Source organism: Salmo salar, chromosome 22 (assembly GCF_965601325.2).
Source record: "Salmo salar chromosome 22, fSalSal1, whole genome shotgun sequence".
Classification (NCBI taxonomy): domain Eukaryota; kingdom Metazoa; phylum Chordata; class Actinopteri; order Salmoniformes; family Salmonidae; genus Salmo; species Salmo salar.
This window is the reverse complement of record NC_138312.1, coordinates 64809045-64825000: the sequence shown is the minus strand read 5'-3', so window position 1 is coordinate 64825000 and position 15956 is coordinate 64809045.

The following is a 15956-nucleotide window of genomic DNA, read 5'->3' as shown; positions in this document are numbered from 1 at the left end:
GTAAGGTACTGTACTGTACCACAGTGGAATACCAGTGTTAGTAAGGTACTGTACTGTACCACAGTGGAATGCCAGTGTTAGTAAGGTACTGTACTGTACCACAGTGGAATACCAGTGTTAGTAAGGTACTGTACTGTACCACAGTGGAATGCCAGTGTTAGTAAGGTACTGTACTGTACCACAGTGGAATACCAGTATTAGTAAGGTACTGTACCACAGTGGAATGCCAGTGTTAGTAAGGTACTGTACTGTACCACAGTGGAATACCAGTGTTAGTAAGGTACTGTACTGTACCACAGTGGAATGCCAGTGTTAGTAAGGTACTGTACTGTACCACAGTGGAATACCAGTGTTAGTAAGGTACTGTACTGTACCACAGTGGAATGCCAGTGTTAGTAAGGTACTGTACCACAGTGGAATACCAGTGTTAGTAAGGTACTGTACTGTACCACAGTGGAATACCAGTGTTAGTAAGGTACTGTACTGTACCACAGTGGAATGCCAGTGTTAGTAAGGTACTGTACTGTACCACAGTGGAATACCAGTGTTAGTAAGGTACTGTACTGTACCACAGTGGAATGCCAGTGTTAGTAAGGTACTGTACTGTACCACAGTGGAATGCCAGTGTTAGTAAGGTACTGTACTGTACCGCAGTGGAATGCCAGTGTTAGTAAGGTACTGTACTGTACCACAGTGGAATACCAGTGTTAGTAAGGTACTGTACCACAGTGGAATGCCAGTGTTAGTAAGGTACTGTACTGTACCACAGTGGAATGCCAGTGTTAGTAAGGTACTGTACTGTACCACAGTGGAATACCAGTGTTAGTAAGGTACTGTACTGTACCGCAGTGGAATACCAGTGTTAGTAAGGTACTGTACCACAGTGGAATGCCAGTGTTAGTAAGGTACTGTACTGTACCACAGTAGAATACCAGTGTTAGTAAGGTACTGTACTGTACCACAGTGGAATACCAGTGTTAGTAAGGTACTGTACTGTACCACAGTGGAATGCCAGTGTTAGTAAGGTACTGTACTGTACCACAGTGGAATACCAGTGTTAGTAAGGTACTGTACTGTACCGCAGTGGAATACCAGTGTTAGTAAGGTACTGTACTGTACCACAGTGGAATGCCAGTGTTAGTAAGGTACTGTACTGTACCACAGTAGAATACCAGTGTTAGTAAGGTACTGTACTGTACCACAGTGGAATGCCAGTGTTAGTAAGGTACTGTACTGTACCACAGTGGAATGCCAGTGTTAGTAAGGTACTGTACTGTACCACAGTGGAATGCCAGTGTTAGTAAGGTACTGTACTGTACCACAGTGGAATGCCAGTGTTAGTAAGGTACTGTACTGTACCACAGTAGAATACCAGTGTTAGTAAGGTACTGTACCACAGTGGAATGCCAGTGTTTGTAAGGTACTGTAACCCTCCCCAGAGAGTAATATTTACCCGTCTCTATAAATATCCACCTCTATGGATCCCCTGTTTACATTCTCCTGTCCTCCTCCCTCTCCCACCTCTATGGATCCCCTGTTTACATTCTCCTGTCCTCCTCCCTCTCCCACCTCTATGGATCCCCTGTTTACATTCTCCTGTCCTCCTCCCTCTCCCACCTCTATGGATCCCCTGTTTACATTCTCCTGTCCTCCTCCCTCTCCCACCTCTATGAATCCCCTGTTTACATTCTCCTGTTCCACTATGGATCCCCTGTTTACATTCTCCTGTTCCACTCCCTCTGCCACACACCTATTTAGATCCCCTAATTTCTAAAGGTAGCACCACCTCCTGCCACCCTCCTCCTCCTCCTCCTCCTGCCACCCTCCTCCTCCTCCTCCTCCTGCCACCCTATCTCTACGGACGGCAACATAACCTTGTATTACAACATCTAGAGTAGGTTTCAGCCCTGTCTCCGGGAGACACATCACAACTGTTTGTCCATTGGCTATCAAACTTCTCACGTTCCATTGGAGGATTAATGGCTCAGTTGGTAGAGCATGGTGTTTGCAACGCCAGCATGGTGTGTGTAACGCCAGGGTTGTGGGTTCGATTCCCACGGGGGGCCAGTACAAAAAAAATCCATGAAATTAAATTAAATGTATGCATATGTAAGTCGCTCTGGATAAGAGCGTCTGCTAAATGACTAAAATATATTAATACCATTATGATACATTGACTATGACATGATTCCTGGCTGGACTGCATCCCAATCTTGAGGTCATCCCTCCCATTTTCCATGTCAGTCCTGTGATCCCTAGATACTGTACTGTGCAGTTGATTGATGCTGTTATGAATGTAGCACACTTCCTAATGTGTTCTCCCTCATTCTGCTTCCTCCATCACGCCCTCTCCTGGAGTACCTGCTCTTCTAGTTGTCCTGCTTGTCTCTGCGTAAACTATCTTCACTGTTTCTGCATAATGAGATGTTTCCTCACCTGCTGCACTTCCACCTGTCTTTTCATCCCTGAATAACCCTCATTCACCGCACAGTTACAGCACTTTAACTGGACCCCATCTCCACATTCCCCACACGTTATCCCCGACACGTCTCCTTTTGCCTTTCCACACCGCCGCCACATGCCCAAACCTTTGACAGTTCTTCACCGAGCGGACAAAACATTAAGAACTCCTGCTCTTTCCATGACACATACTGACCAGGTAAAAGCTATGATCCCTTATTGATGTCACCTTGTTAAATCCACTTCAATCAGTGTAGATGAAGGGGAGAGAGAGGTTAAAGAAGGATTTTTAAGGCTTGAGACAATTGAGACATGGATTGTGAATGTGTCCCATTCAGAGGGTGAATGGACAAGACAAAATATTTAAGTACCTTTGAACGGGGTATGGTAGTAGGTGCCAGACAGTCCTGCAGACAAAGAGAAAGACAGTAATGTAGACAGACAGACAGACCTGTAGACAGACAGACAGTACTGTAGACAGACAGACCTGTAGACAGACAGACAGACCTGTAGACAGACAGACAGAAAGACAGTACTGTAGACAGACAGACAGACCTGTAGACAGACAGACAGTACTGTAGACAGACAGACAGTACTGTACACAGACAGACAGACACAGACAGACAGACAGACAGACAGACAGACAGACAGACAGACAGACAGACAGACAGACAGACAGACAGACAGACAGACAGACAGACAGTCCTGTATACAGACAGTGTGTGTTATGTCTATGTGCTTGTGTGGTGTGTGTTGTGTGTGATTGTCTCAAAGGAAGGGATTTGCTGCAATCAATAAGGGGTCATAGCTTTCACCTGGTCAGTCTGTGTCATGTCATGTTCCTAATGTTTTGTGCACTCAGTGTATCTAAAGACGTGCTGTAGCAGCAAAAGACAGTACAGACATCCACACTACCTAAAACACCTTGAGAAAGAGAGAGCACAATGGTGAATCTATACATAGATACCCTTCTGTTCAGGACTATAGTGACTAACCCAGGCTGAATATAGCCTTCTGTTCAGGACTATAGTGACTAACCCAGGCTGAATATAGCCTTCTGTTCAGGACTATAGTGACTAACCCAGGCTGAATATAGCCTTCTGTTCAGGACTATAGTGACTAACCCAGGCTGAATATAGCCTTCTGTTCAGGACTATAGTGACTAACCCAGGCTGAATATAGCCTTCTGTTCAGGACTATAGTGACTAACCCAGGCTGAATATAGCCTTCTGTTCAGGACTATAGTGACTAACCCAGGCTGAATATAGCCTTCTGTTCAGGACTATAGTGACTAACCCAGGCTGAATATAGCCTTCTGTTCAGGACTATAGTGACTAACCCAGGCTGTATATAGCCTTCTGTTCAGGGCTATAGTGACTAACCCAGGCTGAATATAGCCTTCTGTTCAGGACTATAGTGACTAACCCAGGCTGAATATAGCCTTCTGTTCAGGACTATAGTGACTAACCCAGGCTGAATATAGCCTTCTGTTCAGGACTATAGTGACTAACCCAGGCTGAATATAGCCTTCTGTTCAGGACTATAGTGACTAACCCAGGCTGAATATAGCCTTCTGTTCAGGACTATAGTGACTAACCCAGGCTGAATATAGCCTTCTGTTCAGGACTATAGTGACTAACCCAGGCTGTATATAGCCTTCTGTTCAGGGCTATAGTGACTAACCCAGGCTGAATATAGCCTTCTGTTCAGGACTATAGTGACTAACCCAGGCTGAATATAGCCTTCTGTTCAGGACTATAGTGACTAACCCAGGCTGAATATAGCCTTCTGTTCAGGACTATAGTGACTAACCCAGGCTGAATATAGCCTTCTGTTCAGGACTATAGTGACTAACCCAGGCTGAATATAGCCTTCTGTTCAGGACTATAGTGACTAACCCAGGCTGAATATAGCCTTCTGTTCAGGGCTATAGTGACTAACCCAGGCTGAATATAGCCTTCTGTTCAGGACTATAGTGACTAACCCAGGCTGAATATAGATAGCCTTCTGTTCAGGACTATAGTGACTAACCCAGGCTGAATATAGATAGCCTTCTGTTCAGGACTATAGTGACTAACCCAGGCTGAATATAGCCTTCTGTTCAGGACTATAGTGACTAACCCAGGCTGAATATAGCCTTCTGTTCAGGACTATAGTGACTAACCCAGGCTGAATATAGCCTTCTGTTCAGGACTATAGTGACTAACCCAGGCTGAATATAGCCTTCTGTTCAGGGCTATAGTGACTAACCCAGGCTGAATATAGCCTTCTGTTCAGGGCTATAGTGACTAACCCAGGCTGAATATAGCCTTCTGTTCAGGACTATAGTGACTAACCCAGGCTGAATATAGCCTTCTGTTCAGGACTATAGTGACTAACCCAGGCTGAATATAGCCTTCTGTTCAGGACTATAGTGACTAACCCAGGCTGAATATAGCCTTCTGTTCAGGGCTATAGTGACTAACCCAGGCTGAATATAGCCTTCTGTTCAGGGCTATAGTGACTAACCCAGGCTGAATATAGCCTTCTGTTCAGGACTATAGTGACTAACCCAGGCTGAATATAGCCTTCTGTTCAGGACTATAGTGACTAACCCAGGCTGAATATAGCCTTCTGTTCAGGACTATAGTGACTAACCCAGGCTGAATATAGCCTTCTGTTCAGGACTATAGTGACTAACCCAGGCTGAATATAGCCTTCTGTTCAGGGCTATAGTGACTAACCCAGGCTGAATATAGCCTTCTGTTCAGGGCTATAGTGACTAACCCAGGCTGAATATAGCCTTCTGTTCAGGACTATAGTGACTAACCCAGGCTGAATATAGCCTTCTGTTCAGGACTATAGTGACTAACCCAGGCTGAATATAGCCTTCTGTTCAGGACTATAGTGACTAACCCAGGCTGAATATAGCCTTCTGTTCAGGGCTATTTATTTGTATTTATTTAACCTTTATTTAACTAGGCAAGTCAGTTAAGAACAAATTCTTATTTATAATGAATGGACGGCCTACCAAAAGGCCTCCTGCGGGGACAGGGGCTGGAATTAAAAAAAAAATATATATAAATATAATACAAAAAACACATCACAACAAGAGAGACAACCCAACACGACATAGAGACCTAAGACGACAACATAGCAAGGCAGCAACACAACATGACAACACAGCATGGCAGCAACACATGACAACACAGCATGGTAGCAACACAACATGACAACACAGCATGGCAGCAACACATGACAACACAGCATGGTAGCAACACATGACAACACAGCAAGGCAGCAACACATGACAACACAGCACGGTAGCAACACATGACAACACAGCACGGTAGCAACACAACATGACAACACAGCATGGTAGCAACACAACATGACAACACAGCATGGTAGCAACACAACATGACAACACAGCATGGTAGCAACACATGACAACACAGCAAGGCAGCAACACATGACAACACAGCAAGGCAGCAACACATGACAACACAGCATGGTAGCAACACAACATGACAACACAGCATGGTAGCAACACATGACAACACAGCATGGTAGCAACACAACATGACAACACAGCATGGTACCAACACAACAAGACAACAACATAGTAGCAGCACAAAACATGATACAAACATTATTGGGTACAGACAACAGCACAGAGGGCAAGAAGGTACAGACAACAATACGTCACACAAAGCAGCCACAACTGTCAGTAAGAGTGTCCATGATTGAGTCTTTGAATGAAGAGATGGAGATAAAACTGTCCAGTTTGAGTATTTGTTGCAACTCGTTCCAGTCGCTAGCTGCAGCGAACTGAAAAGAGGAGCGACCCAGGGATGTGTTTGCTTTGGGGACCTTTAACAGAATGTGACTGGCAGAACGGGTGTTGTATGTGGAGGATGAGTGCTGCAGTAGATATCTCAGATAGGGGGGAGTGAACGGGTGCTGTATGTGGAGGATGAGGTCTGTAGATATCTCAGATAGGGGGGAGTGACGCCTAAGAGGGTTTTATAAATAAGCATCAACCAGTGGGTCTTGCGACGGGTATACAGAGATGACCAGTTTACAGAGGAGTATAGAGTGCAGTGATGTGTCCTATAAGGAGCATTGGTGGTAAATCTGATAGCCGAATGGTAAAGAACATCTAGCTGCTCGAGAGCACCCTCACCTGCCGATCTATAAATTACGTCTCCATAATCTAGCATGGGTAGGATAGTCATCTGAATCAGGGTTAGTTTGGCAGCTGGGGTGAAAGAGGAGCGATTACGATAGAGGAAACCAAGTCTAGATTTAACTTTAGCCTGCAGCTTTGATATGTGCTGAGAGAAGGACAGTGTACCGTCTAGCCATTCTCCCAAGTACTTGCATGAGGTGACTACCTCAAGCTCGAAACCCTCAGAGGTAGTAATCACACCTGTGGGGAGAGGGGCATTCTTCTTACCAAACCACATTACCTTTGTTTTGGAGGTGTTCAGAACAGGGTTAAGGGCAGAGAAAGCATGTTGGACACTAAGAAAGCTTTGTTGTAAAGCATTTAACACAATATCCGGGGAGGGGCCAGCTGAGTATAAGACTGTATCATCTGCATATAAATGGATGAGAGAGCTTCCTACTGCCTGAGCTATGTTGTTGATGAAAATTGAGAAGAGCGTGAAGCCTAGGCTTGAGCCTTGAGGTACTCCCTTGGTGACAGGCAGTGGCTGAGACAGCAGATTTTCTGACATTATACACTGCACTCTTTGAGAGAGGTAGTTAGCAAACCAGGCCAAAGACCCCTCAGACACCAATACTCCTTAGCCGGCCCACAAGAATGGAATGGTCTCCCGTATCAAAAGCTTTGGTCAAGTCAATAAAAATAACAGCACAACATTGCTAAGAATCAAGGGCAATGGTGACATCATTGATGACCTTTAAGGTTGCAGTGACACATCCATAACCTGAGCGGAAACCAGATTACACACCAGACAGAATACTATAGACATCAAGAAAGCCAGTCAGTTGATTATTGACAAGTTTTTGATAAACAGGGTAAAATAGAAATAGGCCTATAACAGTTGGGATCAGCTTGATCTCCCCATTTCAATAAAGGATGAACCGTGGCTGCCTTCCAAGCAATAGGAACCTCCCCAGAGAGGAGAGACTGGTTAAAAAGGTCAGAGATACTGTAGGCTTGGCGACGATAGGGGTAGCAACCTTAAAGAAGAAAGGGTCTAAACCATCTGACCCAGATGTTTTTATGGGGTCAAGTTTAAGGAGCTCCTTTAGCACCTCGGACTCAGTGACTGCCTGCAGGGAGAAACTTTGTAGCGGGGCAGGGGAAAAAGAGGGAGAAGCATCGGGGATAGTCGCATTAAAAGGGGTCGGAGATGAGGAAATATTGGATGTGAACGGAGGCATGGCTGAGTCAAATAGGAATCCTGACTTAATGAAGTGGTGATTAAAGAGCTCAGCCATGTGCTTCTTGTCAGTAACAACCACATCATCAACATTAAGGGATATGGGCAGCTGTGAGGAGGAGGGTTTATTCCCCAGGTATTTAACCGTTTTTCAGAACTTCTTGGGATTAGACCCACAGAGAGAGAACTGCTCCTTAAAAACCTGTTGGGGATAGGGGGCAGTATTTGCACGGCCGGATAAAAAACGTACCCGATTTAATCTGGTTACTACTCCTGCCCAGTAACTAGAATATGCATATAATTGTTTGATTTGGATAGAAAACACCCTAAAGTTTCTAAAACTGTTTGAATGGTGTCTGTGAGTATAACAGAACTCATTTGGCAGGCCAAAACCTGAGAAGATTCCAAACAGGAAGCGCTCTCTCTGACTATTTATTGGCATTCTTGATCATCTCTATCCAAAACAGGGGATCTCTGGCATAATGTGACATTTTCTAATGCTCCCATAGGCTCTCAGAAGGCGCCAGAACGATGAATGGTGGCTTTGCAGGCCCTGGCGGAAAAACATTAGCGCATTTGGATAGTGGTCGATCTGAGGACAATGAGACTGGAGGCGCGTGCACGAGCCGACACCATGTTTACTTTCTCTCTCTTTGAACGAAAACGACTCCCGGTCTGAATATTATCGCTTTTTTATGAGAAAAATGGCATAAAAATTGATTTTAAACAGCGGTTGACATGCTTCGAAGTACGGTAATGGAATATTTTGTCACGAAACGCGTCACCCTTCTTTATCCTTCGGATAGTGTCTTGAACGCACGAACAAAACGCCGCTATTTGGATATAACTATGGATTATTTGGAACCAAACTAACATTTGTTATTGAAGTAGAAGTCCTGGGAGTGCATTCTGACGAAGAACACAAAAGGGAATCAAACTTTTCTAATAGTAAATCGGAGATTGGTGAGCACCACACTTGGTGGGTGTCAAAATAGCTAGCCTGTGATGCCGGGCTATCTACTCAGAATATTGCAAAATGTGCTTTCACCGAAAAGCTATTTTAAAATCGGACATAGCGATTGCATAAAGGAGTTCTCTATCTATAATTCTTAAAAGAATTGTTATGTTTTTTTGTGAACGTTTATCGTGAGTAATTTAGTAAATTCACCGGAAGTGTTCGGTGGGAATGCTAGTCACATGCTAATGTAAAAAGCTGGTTTTTGATATAAATATGAACTTGAGTGAACAAAACATGCATGTATTGTATAACATAATGTCCTAGGGTTGTCATCTGATGAAGATCATCAAAGGTTAGTGCTGCATTTAGCTGTGGTTTGGGTTTATGTGACATTATATGCTAGCTTGAAAAATGGGTGTCTGATTATTTCTGGCTGGGTACTCTGCTGACATAATCTAATGTTTTGCTTTCGTTGTAAAGCCTTTTTGAAATCGGACAGTGTGGTTAGATTAACGAGAGTCTTGTCTTTAAAATGGTGTAAAATAGTAATATGTTTGAGAAATTGAAGTAATAGCATTTCTAAGGTATTTGAATATCGCGCCACGGGATTACACTGGCTGTTGAGTAGGTGCCCATAGAGGTTAAAGTAACTAACTTTGACCTTCCGGATAGCCTGAGTGCAATTATTTCTCATTTGCCTGAACGATTGCCAGTCAGCCTGAGTATCCATGTGCCGGGCCTTTCGCCAAATGCAATTGTTGAGGTGGAGTAACTCTGCAAGATTGGTTGAACCAGTTTTTAAGTCTAATTTTCTTCATGGGGGCGTGTTTGTTAACAATACCACTGAAAATATAAAAAAAGAAGGTCCAAGCATTTTCGACAGAGGGGATCAAGCTGATTCTATACCAATTTACAGAGGCCAGATCATGAAGGAAGGCTTGCTCATTAAAGTTTTTTAAGCAAGTGTTTATGACAAATCTGAGCAAACACAGGCTGTAAAACAGTGATCACTAAGGTCATTACAGAAAACACCAAACTGATACCGATCAGGATTATTTGTGAGGATAACATCAAGAAGAGTAGCCTTTTCTGGGTGTTTGGAGTCATACCTTGTGGGATTGGTAATAATCTGAGAAAGATTTAGGGAGTCCCATTGCTTTAGTACTTAGTCAAGTGGTTTAAGCATGTCCCAGTTAAGGTCACCTAGCAGGAACAATTTCAGACTTGGTTAGGACAAGGAGAGAGCTTAGGGCAGGTAGTGTACAGGTGCTGATGGAGGACGATAGCACCCAGTAAACAGTCAACAAAGAGCTATTTGAAAGTTTAATACTTAAAACCAGCAAATGAAATGACTTGTTGGAGACAACCGAGCACTGAAGGTGATCCTTGGTAAAGATTGCCACTCCCCCAACTTTGGAAGATCTGTCTTGCCGAAAAAGGGTATAACCAGAAAGATTAACATCAGTATTCAAAACACTTTCTTAACCACGTCTCAGTAATGACCAACATATCTGGATTGGATCTGTGAACCCACACTTTCAATTGATCCATTTTAGGTAATAAGCGTCTAGTGTTAACGTGTAGAAAACCCAGGCTTTTACAGTCTCGAGACTTCTTGAGTATGACGGTACAAGCTTGGCACACCTGTATTTTGGGAGTTTCTCCCATTCTTCTCTGCAAATCCTCTCAATGTCAGGTTAGAGAGGGAGCATTGCTGCACAGCTATTGTCAGGTCTCTCCAGAGATGTTCTATCAGGTTCAAGTCCCTGCTCTGGCTGGGCCACTCAGGGATATTCAGAGACTTGTCCACGAAGCCACTCCTACGTTGTCTTGGCTGTGTGCTTAGGGTTGTTGTCCTATTGGAAGGTGAACCATCGCCCCAGTCTGAGGTCTTGAGCACTCTGGAACAGATTTTCATCAAGGATCTCTCTGTACTTGGCTCTGTTCATCTTTGCCTTGATCCTGACTAGTCTCCCAGTCCCTGCCACTGAAAACCACCCCCACAGCATAATGCTGCCACTACCTTTTTTCACCATAGGGATGGTGCCAGTTTTCCTCTAGACGTGACTCTTGGCATTCATGCCAAAGAGTTCAATCTTGGTTTCATCAGAACAGAGAATGTTGTTTCTCATGGTCTGAGAGTCTTTAGGTGCCTTTTCGCAAACTCCAAGCGGGCTGTCATGTCCCTTTTACTGAGGAGTGGCTTCCGTCTGGCCACTTTACCATAAAGGCCTGATTGGCAGAGGGCTGCAGAGATGGTTGTCCTTCTGGAAGGTTCTCCCATCTCCACAGAAGTACTCTGGAGCTCTGTCAGAGTGACCATTGGGTTCTTGGTCACCTCCCTGACCAAGACCCTTCTCCCCAGATTGTTTAGTTTGTCAGGGCGGCCAGCTCTAGGAAGAGTCTTGGTAGTTCCAAACTTCTTCCATTTCAGAATGATGGATGCCACTGTGTTCTTGGGGACCTTCAATGCTGCAGAAATGATTTGGTACCCTTCCCCAGATCTATGCCTCGACACAATCCTGTCTATGAACTCTACGGACAATTCCTTCAACCTCATGGCTTGGTTTTTGCTCTGACATGCACTGTCAACTGTGGGACCTTATATAGAGAGGTGTGTGCCTTTATAAACCATGTCCAATCAATTGAATTTACCACAGGTGGACTCCGGCTCAAGGATGATCAATGGAAACAGGATGCACCTGAGCTCAATTTCGAGTCTCATAGCAAAGGGTCACATCCTGACCAGTAAAGGGGTTATTTGTTATTATAGTTTGGTCAGGACATGGCAGGGGGTATTTGTTTTATGTGGTTCGGGGGTTGTGTGTATGTAGAGGGCTGTTGTATTTATGTGTTCCGGGATTTTTGGTGTATGTTCTTGTTTTGGTATTCTATGTTTTCTATGTTTTGTATTTCTTTGTTGGCCTGGTGTGGCTCTCGATCAGGAACAGCTGTACATCGTTGTTTCTGATTGAGAGTCATACTTAGGGAGCTTGTTTTCACCTGTCTGTTTGTGGGTGTTTTTGCAAAACAAAGTTGTTTTTGCTTTCGAATCGTTTCTTTGTTTATTGTTTTTTTTCGTGTTCACTTTAATAAATAAATGAGCAACCCGCTGCGCCTTGGTCTAATTCCTACGACAGCCGTGACAAAGGGTATGAATACTTATGTAAATAGTGTATTTGTTTTAATATTTGAATAAAACTTGCAAAATTTTCGAAAAACCTGTTGTCACTTTGTCATTATGTGGTATTGTGTGTAGATTGCTGAGGATTTTTTATTTGATCCATTTTAGAAAAAGTCTGTAAAGTAACAAAATGTGGAAAAGGGGTCTGAAAACTTTCCGAAGGCACTGTATATTAAAAATATATATAATTTCCTTCTTTATTATATTCCCCTAACCCTACCACGCCTCCCCTAATTGGAGTAAACTAGTGGACAACAACATTTAGGCTTCTACTTCCAGCTTATAGAGTTGAAGTCGGAAGTTTACATACACCTTAGCCTAAATACATTTACACTCAGTTTTTCAGAATAATAGTAAAGATAATGATTTATTTCAGCTTTTATTACTTTCATCACATTCCTAGTGGGTCAGAAGTTTACATACACTCAATTAGTATTTGGTAGCATTGCCTTTAAATTGTTTAACTTGGGTCAAACGTTTTGGGGGGCTTCCCAAAATAAGCTTCCCACAATAAGTTGGGTGAATTGTGGCCCATTCCTCCTGACTGAGCTGGTGTAACTGAGTCAGGTTTGTAAGCCTCCTTGCTCGTACACACTTTTTCAGTTCTGCCCACAAATGTTCTATAGGCTTGAGGTCAGGGCTTTGTGATGGCCACTCCAATACCTTCACTTTGTTGTCCTTAAGCCATTTTGCCACAACTTTGGAAGTATGCTTGGGTCATTGTCCATTTGGAGACCCATTTGTGACCAAGCTTTAACTTCCTGACTGATGTCTTGAGATGTTGCTTCAATATATTCACATAATTTCCCTTCCTCATGAAGCCATCTATTTTGTGAAGTGCACCAGTCCCTCCTGCAGCAAAGCACCCCCACAACATGATGCTGCCACCCCCATGCTTCACGGTTGGGATGGTGTTCTTCGGCTTGCAAGCCTCCCCCCTTTTCCTCCAAACATAACGATGGTCATTATGGCCAAACAGTTCTATTTTTGTTTCATCAGACCAGAGGACATTTCTCCAAAAAGTACGATCTTTGTCCCCATGTCCAGTTGCAAACTATAGTCTGGCTTTTTTATAACGGTTTTGGAGCAGTTGCTTCTTCCTTGCTGAGTGGCCTTTCAGGTTATGTCGATATAGGACTCATTTTACTGTGGATATAGATACTTTTGTTGTCACGTCCTGACCAGCAGATGGAGCTGGTGTAGTAGTTTGGGGGTCAGGACGTGGCAGTCTGGTGTGTGTCTTGTGACTCCTGATCAGGAACAGCTGGGAATCGTTGTTCCTGATTGGGAGTCACATATGTAGGAGTTGTTTGTCACTGGGGTTTGTGGGTAATTGTTCTTGTCATTGTGGTTGCACCTGACAGGACTGTGTTGGCTGTCAGTTTTTGTTGTTTTTGTGAAATGCATAGTGTTCGTGTATTAAATATGACGAACCCTAACTCCGCCGCATTTTGGTCCATTCCTGAAGACAGCCCTTACAGAATTACCCACCAACAAAGGACCAAGCAGCGGAAGAAGGCTGGCGAGGTAAGGGAGACCGGGAGGCACCCCCAATAATTTTTTAGGGGGGGGGCACAAGGGGAGTTTTGCGGGGCAAGAATGGAGCCCCAGGCCAGCTCCCCGCACTAGCATGGAGGTGCGTGTTCGCAATCTGGTACGCCCAGTACCAGCACCACGCACCAGGAGTCTAGTGTGTCAACCCAGCCTCACCAGTCAACAGTCGCCAGAGCTGCCCGCCAGTCAACAGTCGTCTGAACTGCCGGAGTGGCCAGACTGCCCTCCGGCCCAGCCCGAGGGGCCCTCCTGCCCTCCGGGCCAGCCCGAGGGGCCCTCCTGTCCCCCGGCCCAGCCCGAGGGGCCCTCCTGTCCCCCGGCCCAGCGGCCCAGCCCGAGGGGCCCTCCTGTCCCCCGCCCAGCCCGAGGGGCCCTCCTGTCCCCCGGCCCAGCCCGAGGGGCCCTCCTGTCCCCCGGCCCAGCCCGAGGGGCCCTCCTGTCCCCCGGCCCAGCCCGAGGGGCCCTCCTGTCCTCCGGCCCAGCCCGAGGGGCCCTCCTGTCCTCCGGCCCAGCCCGAGGGGTCCGTCTGCCTGGCGCAGCTATCGGCGCCACCGAAGTGGGCGACGCCGAGGGTGGAGCAAGGTCCACGTCCTGCACCTGAGCCACCTTCAGGATAGGTGGGTTGGGGAGGGAGGGTGTAGCACAGTGCCGTCGTTGACGGCAGCCACCCTCCCTTCCCTCCCTTATTGTTTATGGGTTTTGTTGGGGATTTTGTTTGTTGGTGTTTTTTTGTTGTTAGGTGCATTCCGGGGTCTGCACCTTGAGGGGGGGGTACTGTCACGTCCTGACCAGCTGATGGAGCTGTTGTAGTAGTTTTGGGGTCAGGACGTGGCAGTCTTGTGTGTGTGATTGTTCTGTGTTGGTCTTGTGACTCCTGATCAGGAACAGCTGGGGATCGTTGTTCCTGATTGGGAGTCATATATGTAGGAGTATGTTTGTCACTTGGTTTTGTGGGTAGTTGTTTTTGCACTGCGTTGGTGAGCCTGCAAAACTGTTTAGTGTTGTGGTTATCATTTATTGTTTTGTCAAGTGGATGCTTTACTCTTTTTTTGTTAATTAAAATATGAGTATCCACAACTCCGCTGCATTTTGGTCTTCCCTGCAACACAACGAAGGATTTTGTGACATTTGTACCGGTTTCCTCCAGCATCTTCACAAGGTCCTTTGCTGTTGTTCTGGGATTGATTTGCACTTTTCGTACCAAAGTACGTTAATCTCTAGGAAACAAAATGCATCTCCTTCCTGAGCGGTTTGACGACTGCGTTGTCCCATGGAGTTTATACTTGCGTACTATTGTTTGTACAGATGAACATGGTACCTTCAGGCGTTTGGAAATTGCTCCCAAGGATGAACCAGGTTTGTGGAGGTCTTGGCTGATTTCTTTAGATTTTCCCATGATGTCATGCAAAGAGGCACTGAGTTTGAAGGTCGGCCTTGAAATACATCCACAGGTACACCTCCAATTGACTCAAATGATGTCAATTAGCCTATCAGAAGCTTCTAAAGCCATGACATAATTTTCTGAAATTTTCCAAGCTGTTTAAAGGCACAGTCAAGTTAGTTTATGTAAACTTGTGACCCACTGGAATTGTGATACAGTGAAGTATAAGTGAAATAATCTGTCTGTAAACAATTGTTGGAAAAATGACTAGTAGATGTCCCAACCGACTTGCCAAAACTATAGTTTGTTAACAAGACATTTGTGGAGTGGTTGAAAAACGAGTTTTAATGACTCCATCCTAAGTGTATGTAAACTTCCGACTTCAACTGTACATTTTTATTTCACCTTTATTTAACCAGGTAGGCCGGTTGAGAACAAGTTCTCATTTACAACTGTGACCTGGCCAAGATAAAGCAAAGCAGTTCGACACATACAAAAACAGAGTTACACATGGAATAAACATAGATACAGTCAATAATACAGTAGAAAAAGTCTATATACAGTGTGTGCAAATGAGGTAAGATAAATAGGCCATGGTGGCGAAGTAATTACAATATAGCAATTAAACACTGAAATGGTAAATGTGCAGAATATATATATATATATATATATATATATATATATATATATATATATATATATATATATATATATATATATATATATATATATATATATATATAGATATATATGTATGAATGTGCAAGTAGAGATACTGGGGTGCAAAGGAGCAAGAAATAAATACATACAGTATGGGGATGAGGTTGTTGGATGGGCTGTTTACAGATGGGCTATGTACAGGTGCAGTGATCTGTGAGCTGCTCTGACAGCTGGTGCTTAAAGTTAGTGAGGGAGATGGGAATCTCCAGCTTCAGTGATTTTTGCAGTTCGTTCCAGTCATTGGCAGCAGAGAACTGGAAGGAGCGGCGGCCAAAGGAGGAATTGGCTTTGGGGGTGACCAGTGAG